Source organism: Vicia villosa, linkage group LG2 (genome assembly GCF_029867415.1).
Source record: "Vicia villosa cultivar HV-30 ecotype Madison, WI linkage group LG2, Vvil1.0, whole genome shotgun sequence".
Lineage (NCBI taxonomy): Eukaryota > Viridiplantae > Streptophyta > Magnoliopsida > Fabales > Fabaceae > Vicia > Vicia villosa.
In genome coordinates this window covers 92933860-92952835 of record NC_081181.1, presented here as the reverse complement: position 1 = coordinate 92952835, position 18976 = coordinate 92933860, and positions in this window count along the sequence as shown.

Here is an 18976-nt window from a genome sequence, read left to right as displayed (position 1 = left end):
AATATCTGCTCGAACCACCCATTTTGTCTCCTCCAGTGGAAGGAAGACCTTTGATAATGTACTTAACCGTCTTAGAAGATTCCATGGGTTGTGACCTTGGACAGCAAGACGAGACGAGAAGAAAAGAGCATGCCATTTACTACCTAAGCAAGAAATTCACTGACTGTGAATCCCGCTACTCCATGCTCGAGAACACGTGTTGTGCTTTGGCCTGGGCTGCCAAGCGTCTCCGCCAGTACATGATTCGACATACTACTTGTTTGATCTCTCATATGGATCCAATCAAGTACATCTTTGAGAAGCCTGCTTTAACTGGGAGAATTGCCCGTTGGCAGATGTTGTTATCAGAATATGACATTGAGTATCACGCACAGAAAGCCGTGAAAGGAAGCATTCTAGCTGAGCACCTGGCTCACCACCCACTCAATGGTCATGAATCAACCAGTTTTGACTTTCCGGACGAGGACGTCATGTACCTCAAGATGAAAGATTACGACGAGCCACTACCAGACGAAGGACCTGAGATAGGATCCCAGTGGGGCTTAATCTTTAACGGAGCTGTCAATGCTTATGGACGAGGAATTGGGGCAATCATTGTTACACCTCAGGGTACCCATATTCCATTTACCGCCAGATTAACTTTCAAGTGCACAAACAATGAGGCCGAATATGAAGCTTGCATCATGGGTCTCGAAGAAGCCGTGGATCTAAGAATCAAACACTTGGATGTATACAGAGATTCTGCTTTGGTCATCAATCAAATCAAAGGAGAATGGGAAACACGCCAACCAGGGCTAATTCCTTACAAAGATTACGCGAAAAGATTGTTACCATTCTTCGACAGGGTAGATTTTCATCACATTCCTCGCGAAGAAAACAACTTGGCTGATGCATTAGCCACACTCTCTTCCATGATTAGGATAAATCATTGGAATGACATTCCTCAGATCGATGTTATGCGCCTGGATAGGCCCGCTCATGTTTTCACAGTAGAAGCAATCATCGACGACAAACCGTGGTATCACGACATCAAGAACTTTCTTCAAAAGCAAGAGTACCCTCTTGGGGCGTCAAAGAAAGATAGAAAGACTTTGAGAAGGTTAGCTTGTAGATTCTTCCTGAATGAAGATGTTCTGTACAAGAAAAACTTCGACATGGTTCTGCTCAGATGCGTTGACAGGAAAGAAGCAGAAATACTCATGAGAGAAATACATGAAGGTTCCTTTGGTACTCACACCAATGGACATACCATGACAAGGAAAATACTGAGAGCAGGATATTATTGGCTGACGATGGAGTCAGATTGCTACCAGTACGCAAAGAGGTGTCACAAATGTCAGATCTACGCCGATAGAATTCATGTGCCACCATCTCTTCTCAACATACTCTCTTCCCCTTGGCCTTTCTCCATGTGGGGAATCGACATGATTGGAATGATCGAGCCAAAAGCGTCCAACAGACATCGCTTCATCTTGGTAGCTATAGACTATTTCACCAAATGGGTTGAAGCAGCTTCATATGCAAACGTTACAAGACAAGTTGTCGTCAGGTTTATCAAGAATCACATCATCTGTCGCTACGGCATTCCTAGCAAGATAATCACTGACAATGGGTCAAATTTGAATAACAAAATGATGAAGGAACTTTGTGAAGAATTCAAGATTGAACATCACAACTCATCTCCTTACAGACCAAAGATGAATGGAGCTGTAGAAGCAGCTAACAAAAACATCAAGAAAATCGTTCAGAAGATGGTCATCACTTACAAAGATTGGCATGAAATGCTCCCGATGCTCTTCATGGTTACCGTACATCAGTACGTACTTCGACTGGAGCAACTCCTTTCTCCCTTGTATATGGCATGGAAGCAGTCCTACCCATAGAGGTTGAGATCCCATCAATGAGAGTCTTGATGGAGGCGAAATTAACAGAAGCCGAGTGGTGTCAAAGCAGATTCGATGAATTGAACTTAATCGAAGAAAAACGCATGACAGCTTTATGCCACGGTCAGCTATATCAACAAAGAATGAAGAAAGCTTTCGACAAAAAGGTTCGACCTCGCACAATCAAAGAAGGCGACCTTGTACTCAAAAAGATTCAATCTTTTCTCACAGATTCAAGAGGGAAATGGACTCCCAATTATGAAGGCCCCTACGTGGTCAAGAGAGCTTTCTCAGGAGGAGCCTTAATACTCACGACTATGGATGGAGAAGAATTCACCCGTCCTGTGAACGTCGACGCAGTCAAGAAATACTTCGCCTAAATAATTAAAAGAACAGCTCGCTAAGTTGAAAACTCGCAAAGAGCGACTTAGGCAAAAAAGAGCGTCTCGGTGAATCGAAAACCCGAAAGGGCGATTCAGGCAAAAGTTAGAGACATAAGAAATAAATAATCAATCCCGGTAGACTTAAAACCCGAGAGGGGTAGTTTACGCAAAAGTTAGGGATATATGGCAAGTAACTATGTTCAGGACAAACTTGATCATTCAAAAATCCATGGCGGAGTATTCATCAGCAGTAGGTCATCTTCTACGAAGCACGAATACAGCGCAACCCGGAGTGGAAGGGAAAGATAACGGTCGTCACGTTTCATCGTAGCCCTTCTCCCGAAAAATTACCAATTTCCAACTTTGTAAATACTCCATGGAATCAAGCATTTGGCTGATTACCATTCCATATATAATAATTTGAGCCTTGTGCCTTTCTATGCAAATCGAGTCTTTTTCAGTTTCTTGAAATGCATTTTAAGTTTAAACAGTCATTTTCTTGAAACAAATGTTTTCATAAAATAAAATGAATTTACTTGCAAAAATAAAGGTGAAATTTATTTCTAAGGTTTACAAACAATAGGAAAAATGCAAACAGTTGCTCCAAGAACGGTTGAGACTCCGGGAACCAAGATTTCCCCATGAGGTCGCTTTGCGAACATCTCCCGATGACGGATCTTCACTTCAATTCATATTACTCATTTCGGACAGCGGACAACTGATAACCAGGTATTCCCAACAGAGTTCGAACTACAAGAAGAAGACATCTTCTGATCAACAAGATTCAAGTCGTATCATAGGATTTTACATCTGCGACAATTCTATTCACATTCACTTTACATTTTATATTTGTCATAATATTCATGCATACATAGTCGAGTCAGGCTTTGATCATATGAATGCCCGAGTCATTAAGGCATGAACTCAAGTTTCCCCTGCAAGTTATGGAGGAACTTTTTCCTTCAAGACGACAGTTCATACGCAAGGATCTCCCCAAGCAAGTCAACAAATGGCAATCTCCTCTAAAGAGATAGTTTGTTCACTTTTGGAGTTCCTCAGCCGAGATTCTCCCGCAGAGCGACGCTCGACAATCTTCTTCAAATAAGATAGTCTATTTCGCATTTTGGAATTCCCTACAGGGTCGATGAGCGGTTCTCTTCTCCAAGTAGTGTGGATTCTCTGACATAATTGACAAGTGTTAGTTTTTCCTCCTGGAAAACAGTTTGGTATTTCCCCAGCAGGGTCAAGAGATGCCACTTTTCGTCAAAAAAAATATTTCAGAATCTCCCAGCAGGTCGACAAATGATTCCCCAGCGGAGTCAGTGAATGGCAGTCTCTTTCGGCAAAAGACAGTTCGCTCACTTTTTCGGGCAAAAATAACGAATGGCAGCCTTCTTCATGAAGACAGTTCGTTTCGCTTAAAGATTCCTCAACAAAGTCAGCAAATGGCAGTCTCTTTCAGCAGAAGACAGTTTGCTCACTTTCTTTCACGACAGGATCAACAAATGGCAGTCTCTCCCAGTAGAAGACAGTTTGTTCCCCTAGCAATCAACAAATGGCAGTCTCTCCCAGTAGAAGACAGTTTGTTCCCCTAGCAATTGGCAAATGGCAGTCTTTCCCCAAGGAAAGACAGTTTGTCTGTTAAATACTCAAGAAATCGACGAATGGCAGTTTCTTCAAACAGTTTGTCTGTTTCTGGGATGTTTCATCCCCTTCAGAGTTGACAAATGGCAGTTTTCCTCCTAGAAAAACAGTTTGTTAATTCCCCTCGGAGTCGACAAATGGCAGTTTTCCTCTTAGGAAAACAGTTTGTTGATTCCCCGGCATGAGTCGACAAATGGCAGTTTTCCCTCTTAGGAAAACAGTTTGTTGATTCCTTGGCATAAGTCGGTGAATGTTGGTTTTCACCCCGAAAACAGTTCGTCCGCTTTCAAGCAAAGTCATTAGCCCCTCAAAAGATCATGAGGCCATATGACATTCTTTCAAAGACGTCAAGTCAAAAGGGAAGATGGTGAAGTTTCTCTACTACCATCAAATGGCGTCTCATCTCCAAGTGCTGATGAGAAGTTTGATGAGGAAACAAACCTTTGAAGTTTCTCTACTACCATCAAATGGCGTCTCATCTCCAAGTGCTGATGAGAAGTTTGATGAGGAAACAAACCTTTGAAGTTTATCTACTACCATCAAATGGCGTCTCATCTCCAAGTGTTGATGAGAAGTTTGATGAGGAAACAAACCTTTGAAGTTTCTCTACTACCATCAAATGGCGTCTCATCCCCAAGTGCTGATGAGAAGTTTGATGAGGAAACAAATCTTTGGAAATTTTCTCTTTATCTGAGATATTGTCCAAACACGACTGAGACCAGTTTCGAGATATGGACATCCGAAACAAGGGGGAGGTTGTTTACCTTTTTCTAAGTGTCAACACTGAGTTAAAGAAGATGGATTGTGCATTCTACACTGCCATCCATTCACCAGAGTCCACATCAAGTATTTCTACAGGAGTTTGTCTCCTCATCCCCCGCCAAGTGCGACAACAGGATCAAGTCATGCAAGGATTTTATCAATTACGACATCTCAGGAGCGCCCAAAATTCGGGCATTCTTTGATATTTAAGTCTCTTTCACGCAGGAGAGATCGAGATATCAATCTCTCTCCCTCCAGATAAAAGAAACTTAAATAGGGGCATCTGTCATACCCTAATTTTTGACCCCCCTGAGATGACATATCTTCAGGATTTTCATCAAGTCAAAGCAATTACCCAAAGCAGTCACTTCTTCATCTGGCATCTAATCGAGGATGTTCAAAGACAAGAAAACTCAGGTAAAGGATCAATCAGTAGAAGGATTAGTCTCTAACATAATCATAGGACTCAAGAGCTTCATTTTTTCACCTATGATTGATTAGACACCCAGTCCTCTGAGTACAGATTTACTCAGGTCACCAGACTAGGGTTTTTGAGCCTATCAAGGACTAAAATAAGGGATCACCTTTGGGAAATCCTAAAAAGCCCCAGGGGATCATTCAAAGACATCAATCATCTTCAAATAGCTCATATGACAAGATCCACTGGACATCACACCTCAATTCAAAGTCTACAGTCATTATTTTCATATGGTCGACAATTAGGGTTTTTGACCTAATTCACCAGGATAGTTGACTTTTAATTAGAGGCATGGATCCAAAACTCAAGACATGATTCAAGAACCTCTACTACCTCAATATAACCCATTTACATCACTCATTTGAGGAGAAGATCTTGATTCTACACAAAAGTCCAAATTTTCACTTTATTAGGAAAAAGTCAACTGTATGGGTTCACCTTTGACTTTTAAGATTTTTGGTCAAACCATGACTTTCAAAGATCAATATCATCAATATATGGATATTAAAGTCATTTGACCAAATAAATTCAAAGAGATTCACCAAGGAGCAAAAAGTCGGGAATTAGGGTTTTTGAGGGCATTGTGGGAACTCAAAATTTCACCTACACAACTCAAAAAACTTCCAACATGAAAGTTGTAGATCTTGCAAAATAAAACAACATCTTACATAGGAACTTTTTTCAAAAGATCAACCATTTAAGAGTTTTGGAATTTTGAAGCTTTAGGTTATAAAAACTCAGAAATTTTTCTAAGTGTTTTTAACCTAGTTTTCATCCAACTTTGGGCTCATTTTTCACAAATTTCCCAAATGATTCTGAAGGAACCATAAACTAATGATTTGAAGTAGATGTTTAGGGCTTTCCAAATTGTGTTCAACCTTCTCCAAATTCATTTTGAGCTAAGAGTTATGCTTGTTCAAAGTTGGCCTCATGAAGTGAAATTATAGGTCATGCCTCATTTTTGAACTTTGAAATTTTGTGCACATGACCTCAATTATGGATGCTACATGACCCATACCACATCTGAAAACATGCCATGCATTCATTTTCACCATAGCATAAGAATTGAGGAAGATTCCCAAAACAAGAACATGTGATTATGTAATGATTACATTTGGGAATTTATGGCAAATTGATGAATCACCCAAGGAATCTTCTCACCAACCAATTAGAGCTCATTTCTGTCTCAGAATTGTCCCCTAAGATCAAGCAAAATCGAGGGCTAGGGGATTGATCAAATGGAATCAAAATTCTCATCATTGCATAAGAGATATTTGCAAACTTCCTTCATGGCCAAGAAAACCAAATCAACCTCACTAAGCAAGCTCACTCCTCTGCAACTATACTGAACCATTTGCCTATAAATAGGAGAGCATACCTCATTAGAAAAACACACCAAAGCAACAGAATTCTTGCTTTCTCTTTTCTTTCTTTATACTTAGTTTTTTCAAAGGTCCTTTGGCAAGAAGACTCGGATTCTTCAAACCAAAGCTCTCTCTTTGAAAATAAGTATTCAAACACATTGAGGGAGGCATTTTGAGGTGATCCAAACCTCTGGAACACTTCTGGGCGTGGAGAATCATCATCTTCACCTCTCATTTGGAGCACTTGCAGTTGGAGGACCACAGAACAATTCATGAGGTTCCAAGCAAGGTTAGGCATCCAGGCACGTTCCTCAGATCATAGTGAAGCTGTTCAGATGGCTGCAGCTCATCTGTAACTCCAGATTCATCATCCTCCATGTTCACTTGAAGCTCAAATCGAAGGAGTCGAGTAGAGCTATTCAGAAGGTTTGAGGACACAACAAGCATCCAGTTAGCATCACTGAGTCCCAAGGAAGCTTTTGGGATCATTCATACAAGCCCAGGTGCTCTCTATCATCCTCACGACCTCCATTTTCTAAGGTAAGTTTCTGAACTCCATCTCTTTAATTTAAGCACTCTTTGTGATAAAGCTCGATTCTATCTTGTTCAGCATCATCAGAGGATTGAAAACCCTCTATCATCATTCATTTATCTTTCAGTATAGTCATTTAATTTGATTTTCAAATTTTAGGGTTCTTCACGTTTTTTAGTAAATTAGTTAGATGTAGTTAATATAAATTTATGTTAGTTACATATTTAGAATCGTGAGTGAGTTTAGAACAAGTTTCATGTTTACACCTGGGCCATTGGTTGAGATTTGAGAGAATCAGAATTTCAAAAATGTTGGAGCTTGAGGTTGAAGACGAAGATGGAGGGTGGCGCCATTTTTCAAATCTCTGAACAGAGTTTATTTTATATTTAATGATATGTGTTTCATAAACGAATGAATAACTTGCCCCAGTGGCCACACATGCGCTCTTAGTCTCCTCATGCCCAAGGTCTGAGGTTCGAATCCCCCTCGCCTCAGACCTTTTGATTTTATTTTCTTTTTTGCTTCTATACACTTGAACACTATATAAATTGCATTGAAACCAGCTTACTATCACCACACGCGCGTTGGCTCAGTGGTGTTTGTTTTGAGTGTGTGACCTAGAGGGCGTGGGTTCAAATCCTCCAAGGGCCAAACTATTTTTTTTAATACCCATTTTCTTTCATTTTTCTCACAAACTTCACACAATTAATTCACCTATCAAATTAAGTTATTTTCACTTCATTTTTCACACACTTATTATTTAATATATCTATTTTGTGAATAATCAAAAAAATCATAAAAAATATTATTTATTTCATGTATTTTTATTAGGTTTAAAATAGTATGTTTTTAAGTGTTTTCTTAAATACTTTAGATATATATACTCATTTTGTTTTAACCTAATTATTTTGTGGATAATTTTATGATAAAACCCTAATTGTTTAGGTCTTAATTAGGTAAAGAGCTTTATCTTTACCTTAATTAAGTTGACTTTTGTCAATTTTCAAAATTGTTTTCGATCTCCGATTAAACAAGATGATTAAGGTTTTCAAACAACAAAAACTTACATCATTCCAATCTTCATTTTCACTGCTTCACAAACAGTAAATAATCTCTGGGCCTCTAATAGAGTGTAAGACCCAACACCTTCTTTCTTTTCATAGTTTGTTTTCAAAAACTGTATTTTCAAAATCTTCTTTCTGTTTTCAAAACATTCTTCTGGTATTTGAAGGGCATTATTCCCGGTGAAACTCTTCAGATACCTATGTGACCATTGTCCATCTTCACTTCTTCTGTTTTCAAAAACCATTAACTGTTTATCATATATATATTCAACTGTTATCCATCAATTGCTGGTAAGGCTTTGTACATACTTCTTCAAAGGCCTCCACTCCATCCAGGTTAGGCTTTACAAGCTTTCAATTTACAGTCTTTATTTAAATTACTGTCAAATATAAACTGTGCATATATATTAGTTTAGAACTACGTTTGAGTATAAACCCTAGGACAGTTAAACTATATATATATATATATTATAGGAATATGACCTAGGATTGAGAATGTCTTCCCGGTGAAGGCTCTTTCCTAATTAGAGATCTGTAGTTCAAACCCCCAAGATGAATTATTCCCGGTGAAACATCTTGGCAAAAACCTTAGAACTCAAAATAGGACACATCCACCCAAAGAGGAATTATTCCCGGTGAAACATCTTGGCAAAAACCTTAGAACTCAAAATAGGACACATCCACCCAAAGAGGAATTATTCCCGGTGAAACCTCTTACCCATTTGCTTAAAGCCAAAATAAGTTCAAAACTACATAGTTTTCTCTTGTGCTATAACAAGGACCCTCGATGACCCTCGATTAGCCTCCTCTTGGGCATTGTACAAGGACCCACAGGCTTCTTAAAAGCATTTCCAGCTTCCTCTTGAGCTTGTATACAAGGACCCATCAGGTTTCTTATAAACATAGGAACAGGTCTTTAGTCACCTTTTAACATACCATGGTGAGTTTCTTCCAATTAAAACCAGACTTTAAACAAGCTAAGATTGTCTCAATTTCACATTGAGTACACCTTTTGGAATGAGAGACATGGACAGTCTCTGTCACCCTTATCTTCATCAATCTTCCTTAGCAGAGTCTAGGATCCATGTTTGCTTATCCTCAGCAAGAGTCAGCCTTCATCTTGGGCTTTAAACAAGAAGTCTCCACTAGATAATCTTTCTGCCACTCATTTTAACAAAACCCCTGGAAAGGGTTAGCCTCCGCACATTCTTTCATTTTAACAAAAACCCCTGGAAAGGGTTAGCCTCCACACATTCTTTCATTTTAACAAAAACCCCTGGAAAGGGTTAGCCTCCACACATTCTTTCATTTTAACAAAAACCCCTGGAAAGGGTTAGCTTCCAAAATCAGTCCTTCAAAAACCAAAGATTCTTTCTCTTAGGAGATAATTTCCCCAAAAGAGTCAAAACCCCTGGAAAGGGTCAGCCTCCAAAAACATGACAAAGAATCAGTCTTTTAATAGACAATTTCTCCAGTTAAGTCAAAACCTCCAAAAAGAGTCAGCCTCAATTCTGGGCTTTGTACAGAACACCAAATAAAACCCATCAAAATAGATTTTCCCTAAGAAGAGTCAGCCTCAATTCTGGGCTTTGTACAGAACACAAAAAAAAAACTCCTTAGTTTAACTTCTCCCCAGTAGAGTTATCATTTCAATAAGTCAATAAATCAATCAAAAAGCCTCAAGCTTGGGCCTCATGCAAGCCAGTTAAAGTCAAATCTTTTATACAATAGATAGACATAGCTTATCTCTATAGAGAGATATTTTTACTACTCTACCACATTCAAACAAACAAACATTTCAACATTTCAATTTCAATTTCAATTTCAATCAAGTCTCCCATTTAGGATTTTGAAAGGCATGAGCTGGCAGTAAAACCCAGACATGTGGTAACTTTCCCTAATTTGGACGAGCATCTTTCTTTCATTCAAGAGATACTAGCATACTTGCAAACACACAAGTAAGGTCACTCTCTTAATGAAATGAATCCAGTTATTCTGTCACTCTTTCAAAATGTTTTTGGTAGAATAGTACAAATACCTCTCTGTAAAGATGATTTCATGTCTCTTTACTGTAAACAGAGATTTAATTCAAAGCTTCAACCTTGAGCTTCAAGCAAGGCACCAAAAAATAATTAATTTCCCTAGTTAGTTCCCCAAACTACATTAAGCTCTGACTTCCACTTGGGATATGTAGGCATGAGGTTCACAAGGAATCTCAGCGAGCTAATAAAATACCAAAAATAGTCAGTTTGTCTGTCTGTCTGTCTTTTAAAATCAATTCAATTCTCTCTCCTAACACAAAGGAGAAACTTTCCTAATTATTAGCAATAAACACAATCACAATGACACAGAGAAGGTTCCTGTAGAGTACTACAGATATGTAGGGTGTTTAAACACTTCCCTATGTATAACCAACCCCCCGGACTCCAGAATTTCTAGTCTAGGTGAAATCCCCACACTTAGCAAACTCTTAGGGTTTAGTTGAGATCTTTGTTTCCCTTTCCTACTCGTAGGACAATAAGAAAGTTCGTGTGATATCGTAGGAAGAACTGAAATAAAATTCCTCCCACCACGGGCGCATTCTCCTTCCAAATTTCGCGTGAAGGGTCTAGCGTGCCGTCCTCCCAAGTGAAACGGGGAGGTAAAAAAAACGACAACCACACTTCCCTCAGGCCGGGAGGTTTACCTTGACAAACCCTAATGAGTACATCATTTATGCTCGATAGCTGTCTTATTTTTCTAGGTTACAAAGTCTTCTATTTATCACCTATACCCAACTGGATTTGGGCCTTCAATCACAACAAATTTGTTATTCCAATATAGCAGTAACTTCTGCTACAATCAAGGTCTTCAATCTGTTAGTTCTAAGAATATCTCTATAATTATAAACTATATAATCTTCAGTATTCTGATTTAATTCACCTGAGAGATTCTTCAAATCTTCATATTGATTCTTCAGACATGTCATATAATATATCACGCCTTTATTTGATTTGCACAATATCCCTTAATATTCTGCAATCTTTTGTTGTAATTAAATCACATAGATTTAATTTTTCACTTCAGCTAGGCATGATGTCATAACATCTCATGTGACATGTTATATAAGATGTTTAATTGCTCTAACATAACATGTTCTATCATTCCAGTGGGATTCTTTGTTGTACTTATTGTTCTTATAAGTTTATGCATACAAGTTATTTTACTTGTTTTGCAAAAATTAAGCCAACTCTAAAACTAGAGAACTAACAATCTCCCCCTTTGGCAAATTTTTTGCTAAAACAAATTAATTACATATTACATAATAATACAAAAACATGTAAAACAGAATAACTTGTGAATTGCAGTGGCTGGAACAACTGTTGAATAGAACCATTCTTCAGTTACTAATGTCAAGACATCTCGTTCAACATCTTCTCCTTTGGTCTAGCTTCAGATCAAGAATACCATCTTCAGATTGATCTCTCCCTTCAGCTTTTCTTCATGTAGTCTGATGCAGCACAGGCCTTAACACCTACAGCTTCATTCTTAATGCTAAGAAGGTTTTGAGTTTATTTGATGAATACTCTCCCTCAATGTCAGAACCATTTTTTGTTACCAAGGTATACTCTACCTTCCATGAGGTGGAGAAAGAGGACCATGGACAATGACAAACCTCCCAAGTAGAATGTCATTCATCCCCTTTGTAACTCAGAACACAAGTAACAACAACAACTCTTTGGCAGATGACACACCTTCCTCTTTAACCTATTCAGTAATGGAAAATCGAGTTCCAGATTTCTTTGAATTAAATCCAGACTCTTCTCCCCCTTTTTGGCCAAAAATTTACAAAGAAACCCCTCAGAGTACCATTCATGGATGCAGCACACCCACACGTAGATGAATCCCATGTTTGTTATGAACCTAGAACTCACCGTATGATGAAATTAAGAAGAGCTCTCTATAAATAGATGAACCAGAGGCTCGAAGATAACGATTTTCAATAGTTTTGGTCAAAAGGAAACGCTAAACTAGGAAAACTCCTATCCATTCAATGTATGCATTGAATACCTTTTCTGAAACTTGACTCTTTTCTACTAAAAAGGAATAAGTCTTGATGCATGCATTTGGACAGTTCTCTGTCTCTATCTGACACACATGATCTTATCAACTCAATTCTTCTACCAGTTACTCAAAAGACATGTCTGTTACGATGTCCTGACATTCTGTCAGACATTGTCTTGTATTTTCGACTAATAAAATCTTGTGTATGTGAATTTTCTAAGGCTGTCCATTCCATGAAAGAAAATAATGAAGACCCCAAGAAACAACTAATAAGTCGAAGTTCCTTCCCGAAGAAAATTTCCCTACGAATCTAGAATAAGTCTAAGATTCCCACAAAAGTTGTAAGTCATGAACAAAACAAACCAGAAGAAAAATTGTAAGTTAAGAACAACATAAGAACAAGACAAACAAGAAGAGTCTTCAAATTGTACACTTGATGCTCAAATCATAACCAGACCGCATTCTTCCTAAAGATGTGCTTCACTGATAGAGACCAAGTACAAGACATTTTCTCCCCCTGCCACGGGTAATTGATTCCATTATAATGTAGTTGAACCCTACTTTGAACCAGCTTGTCGTAGGAAGAGCAACCATAGTCATCTTCCTTTTCAATCACCATGTAGAACTTCTTTTCTTCTCTTGAACATTTCCAGAGAGTTCCCAAAGAAGTGAGGTTATCAACAGTAGTTATGAATTTCCAAATCATCATACTATTGATCAGAGTCTTCAAATATCAACACCTTTCATGATGTCAAGACATCACTTATGACATGAATAACTTCACTATGAAGTCAGTCACAACACCTTTTATGAACAGGTAAAAAAACAGAATTACATAATAGCTTTAGACAAGCACTAAGTCTCCCGTCAAAGGTCTTAGTCTCACGCATATGCATATTCAACTAATAAATGTTCAGCTCCCAACAGAGTATTTATTCCTCCATCAGACCTTGCTTATCTGAGTGTAGCTCATACTTGGTCGATAATTTTCTGTACCTCGTTCTACTCAAGTTGAATCAGAAACAAGCTCTCTAATCATACAACTCCATAATTTTTGCAGTCTGTTCAGTAGAGATTTCACACGGTCTCCCAGTCCTCATCCTTGATTTATGATATTGTGATCTTTGGGCAACTAATAACCTTTTGTGCTAAAAAAAGTTCCTTCTATAAGATAACTGGAACAGTCACTCCCCTTGCTCCAGAAAGAGACTGAATTATTCATCAAGACGATACTCCAGCTCGCAGATACCTATCAACCTTTAGACTTGGGTTGATACTTTGATACAACAGATGGTCCTTTGTGACAGGAATCGTATATCAACACAGCAAGAGTTCAATGTTCTCATAGACTTAATCATTCAATGTTCTCATAGACTTAATCAGGAAATCAAGTTTGAGTAGACAACCTTTATTCTGTTGACGAAACACATCTGCGACACCCTTTTGAGGAAAATCAATCCTCAGGAACATGTTGTTAAGACATTGAGTAACATCTCTTCATAGTTTTTAGTAGACTGAGTCACCACTCCCACCAGTCTAAGCCGCCTCCTCTGAACAATTGTAGACCGTTGTAGAGTGAGTCTACTTCTTCATAGTGCAAGGATCTATGATTTTCCTTGAACTACCACCAATTCATTATGCGAGAGCACCACATAAATGAATCCATCCTAAAGAAACTTCTTCACGAAGACGTTGGAAAATCCACATCCTTTGATTTTAGAGATGAATATCCCACCCGTCTGGTTTCTTTGATCCAAAGAGTCCTTCAGTTATTAGCTTATCCTTCATAAGGGCTTCGGAGGTGATGCCTTTATGAGTTCTTCAAGAGCTGTACAAATTCACACCTTCTTACCTTGGCCAGAAATAAACTGACACACTGGTAGGGAATCAGTTGATCGTGTCCTAATCAACATGAAAAAATCAGATGTCTCCTCTTCGAGGGCTGAGTTGGTTCCAAACAAAATAATCACAACATTTTGTTTAGCACCCAAAATATCTGTTCTTCAACCAGTAGCTGCATACTTGTTAAAGTAATGTTCCAACATGTTGTAGAACATCAATTCCTTCCATATATCTGATCATGAGGCCGTGGATATCATCCTTCAAACATTCCTAATACAGATGTTCTAGCTATGCTTCAAATAGCCAAAGTCAGAGTTAATTCCTGAAAGAGTGAAGAGATATGAAGATTCTTGTTGAGACCAGCCTGTACGGTTTCAATCTTTCTCCATGTTTCTTGAAGAAGTAACCTGTCAGTCATGCAAAATTGCCTTTACGAGTGGACTTGAGACCAGAACTCAAGTATCATTGGCTCCTTTAACTGATCCACCATTGTTCATACCTTATGATGAGTACAGTTTTAGAGGACATCAAACCCTAATGTTGAACCAGGTTTGAAAGAGATACCATGCAGCGGAATTTCCATCACAGGTCCTCATCATCTTCTAGGCACAAGGCTTTGTACCTATTCACCACATACTGTAAGAACAACCCTGAGTTAGAAAATAAATCAAACCCTTATGACAGCATACCAATGCCCTTGATGCTCAACACAGTCCATCCTCCACTTCTAGGGACCATGTACACATCACTGATCAACACATCTTCTCATCATCAACCTTCCTTGCAGAACCAGAAAGTATCTTCCCAGGATCTCATCCAGAGAAAGAGCAGGATGCCTGCTCTGATACCAGTTGAAATTCTAGCATAACATACTCAAATGTCGTGAAAGATGTCGAGACATGTGATCTGTCAAGAACAATCAGAAAGAATATACATAGAATTATGCCAAATTGAAAGATAAAAGACACACGAAATTGTTAACTTAGTTCAGTGAAATCACACCTATTCTAAGGGCATACCAAGCCAGGAATGAAGTCTACTATTAGCAGTATTAATTCAGAGTTAAACTAGTCCCAAGCAACCCCTCACTTAATCCCTACCCAATGACCCTTCTCATTAGGTCCTCCCTATATATGGAATATCCCCATACCAATTCCAATCATCACAATGATGTTGTACAGTTCTCCAGTCACAGGAGTTGTTACAACAGCCTAATATCCATCTCCTTCTAGTCTCAAATATCTAAAGGTTTGGAAGACATACATCCATGAAAATCCCTAGCCAAGAACCTTGACTATGACCACGAACCTGTAGTTACTTCAAAGCTTCCTCCAAGAACAATACTCATTTTGCCTACAGGCTTCGAGGATCACAAAGGTAACCTTCCCATAGGCCGGGAGGTTTACCTTGACAAACCCTAATGACTACATCGTTTATGCTCGGTGGTAGTCTTATTTTTCTAGGTTACAAAGTCTTCTATTTATAACATATACCCAACTTGATTTGGTCCTTAAATCACAACAAATTTGTTGTTCCAATATAGCAGTAACTTCTACTACAATCAAGGTCTTCAATTTGTTAGTTTCTAAGAATATCTCTATAATTAGAAACTATATAATCTTCAGTATTCTGATTTGATTCACCTGAGTGATTCTTCAAATCTTCATATTGATTCTTCAGACCTGTCATATAATATATCACGCCTTTATTTGATTTGCACAATATCCCTGAATATTCTGCAATCTTCCGTTGTAATTAAATCACATAGATTTAATTCTTCATTTAAGCTAGGCATGATGGCGTAACATCTGATGTGACATGTTATTCCAAATGTTGAATTGCTCCAACATAACATGTTCTATCATTCCAGTGAGATTCTTTGTTGTACTTGTTGTTCTTATATGTTTATGCATACAAGTTCTTTTATTTGTTTTACAAAAATTAAGCCAACTCTAAAACCAGAGAACTAACAAGTTGTTAGGAAAATATGAAATAATTTAGTAAGTAACAAAGCTCAAATGAGCAGGGGGCAGCTTTCCAGAAAGCGTTACCAATTTTCATGGTAGAACACACTCTAACATATTGAGGATCAATATGAAATGGCCCTAAGTAGTTTGGTAGATGATGCTTCGTCAGCACCACTCTGTCAGCCTTTTTCCTGTAAGTATTTTGTATATCTGAAAAAGGACAATACCACCAATCTGGAATTGGTGGGCCAACCGCCAAAGCCAGAGGGCTAGATGGAAAAGGAGGGAATTTTATCATTCTAAAATGAAGGGCGTAAAGATACTTATCTTTCGCGTAACCAGGAATTTTAAGTTTTGGGATCCTGTCGGTTACCTTGTCCTTTAATTCAGCAGCGGCTTCAGAGATGGTCCGACGAAGATCATTAGGTCGATACACAACTTGGAAGTATTTCTGGAAAGCTTGAATTTGTTTGATATGGATAGCCTTACGCTTTGTCGATTTTTCCCGCAAAGGAACAAGAGTTTGAGTTAGTTCAGCTAATTTAGTTTCAGGAGCACCAACATAGGCATCAAGATACGATTGCCACCAAGCTTCAAATTCTGGGGTATAGTAAAAGGCAGGTTGAAAAGAAATGGAAGTAAGTTTTCGCCTTTTCTCCCAAAAATCATCAATATCTTCCCTGACTTCTTCAAAGGTTCGGTCATTGAGGATATTTGAAAGCAGGTTGGAAGAATGAAATAGGGACTTGGGAATAAACTGACAGAGGCCAAATTGTCGGGCTACCAAGTTGGGTTGGTAAGTAACTAGCCTAGGGGTGGAACCAAAAATTACAGCCGACAAGAATTGAGGGACCGGAAAATGCCTCCAAATAGCAAGAGTTTCACTTCTAGTTTCAGCTTCAGTAGGAGGGAAAGCTCTGGTGAACCATTCAGGACCCTCAGACCGACGGCCGAAAGGATCAAAATCGACTCTATTTAACATAATGTCGAACAAGAGTTAGAATACTTTGACATCAGGAGAAGTTTTGTCGATAGGTGTCAAGGGGATTAAACACTTCCTGATACGGGGTGCTCGCGGTGCGGTTTGGGCGGTTTTGACGAATAAAATTATCCGAACCGCAAGAGAAAAAATAGTGCGGTTTGGTTTGGTTCGGTTGGATTTTAAAAAAAATCCGAACCAAACCAAACCAAACTAATGCGGTTTGGTTCGGCTCGGTTGGTTCGGTTTTTTACAAATATTTTATTGAGCCATACATACACATATAGATGACAATATAATTTTGTATTTAGACATTCATACACTATCAAATAACAACAAAACTCGTCATATTTTGACAACAATTTTCCATTTAATATGTAAAAATTAAATTAGATAAAAGTGGAATATTAAACATAAAATAATAGCATAAAATAATATAAAATTATTATAATGAAACAAAAAATTAAAGAGACGAAAGATTAGTGAAGGTGAAAAAGAAAAAAAAAATGTTGAGAGATTAGATAAGAAGATGTGCGATAAAAATGAAACTGAAATAACATTTACATAAAAATGAGAAGTTGAAAAAGAAAGAATATAAGAGAGTACAGAGACTATAGAAGAAGAGAGAAGATGTGTGTGGCAAAGAAGTTGCGATAATGTTATTAGAGATTCGAGAAGATCAGGACTAAAATTATATGTGTAAGAATGAGAAAATTGTTCGTAATCATAAGGCTAATTTTTAATAGGTTTAAGTTTGGGTTGGATGTGAGTTAAGTAAATTTTAGGTTGTAACATAATGCGGTTTGATTCGGTTTGGTTCGGTTTACAAAATACAAACCGCAAACCAAACCAAACCATGCGGTTTTGTTAAAAAATGACGCAAACTAATCCGAACCAAATGCGGTTTTTTGTGGTTTCGGTTTGGTTTGGTTTGGTTTGCGGTATTCTATTGGGTTGGTTTGGTTTTGAGCACCCCTAGATACGGTGACGTTCTTCTGGAGGACATGCTACCCTTTTCATGCCTTATGGTTCGATGTCCTTGGAGAAAGTGGCATTGAGCCAGAGTTGCAAAACCCAGAAGGGACCATGAACCAAGACATTTTTCCTTTTGGAGTTGGTTGGGTCGAATGTCCTGATTTGGCAAACCACATCAGTAAGTGAATCATAAAGAGAGGCCAGTATTAGTTGACCTAGAGCAACGTTGCGACCTTGATCCAGTTGGGTAGCCAGGAAAGCAAATTTTTTGGCTATTTGCATTGATCAGGAGCAGAACACGAAGCGAGATAACCAGAAGGTTAGAAACGCTACATGTTCTTCAGTAGTCACAGGGCCTAAAGTTTTGGCATGATGGTCGATGAAATTGTTGTAGGTCGGCTTGCGAGTATCTCCAACATCAAACTTCAGAGGAACATGGTCTACATCCTTATAGTTAAAAACACGGACAGTCGGCTTCAAGCCAGTGATGGCCGCAATATTCAGAAGTGTAGGCGTGATCATACCACACTTCGTATGAAAGGTGTTGGTCGAACCTTCCCAGAATTGAATGGAATCAAGCAGCATGCCACAGGAATAAGGTGGGCTATAGCATGAGATTTTCAAAAGGGTGTGGATACCCAATTGTTTCCAAAGCTCAAGTTTGTCAGCTTCTAGACATTTCATCCAAGCACAAAACTTTGGACAGTTCCTAGGAGGTGCAGTCCTGAAATTCCTATCTACACAACGAAGGGATAAAGGTTTTTGGATAGAAATCAGTGGTTGTGTAAGATGGATGGTAGGGAAAAAGGAACGTTTTTCTACAAAGATTTTAGGTTGGCGATTTTCTAGAAGTGGACCTAAAAAGGCTAAGGGTTTGTTATTGAGAGAGAAGGGGATTAATACCTGAGATTGCCACATTTTGTTTTTCTCCTGTACAAAGGGAGGTTCGGGAACATACTCTTTGCCATCAACAAGAATGGGTTGCTTGAGTCCTATAGCGGAAGGAGTAGGTGTGGCACTTGCCATTGGAAGAGATGAAGATTTGAAGAAAGAATCACT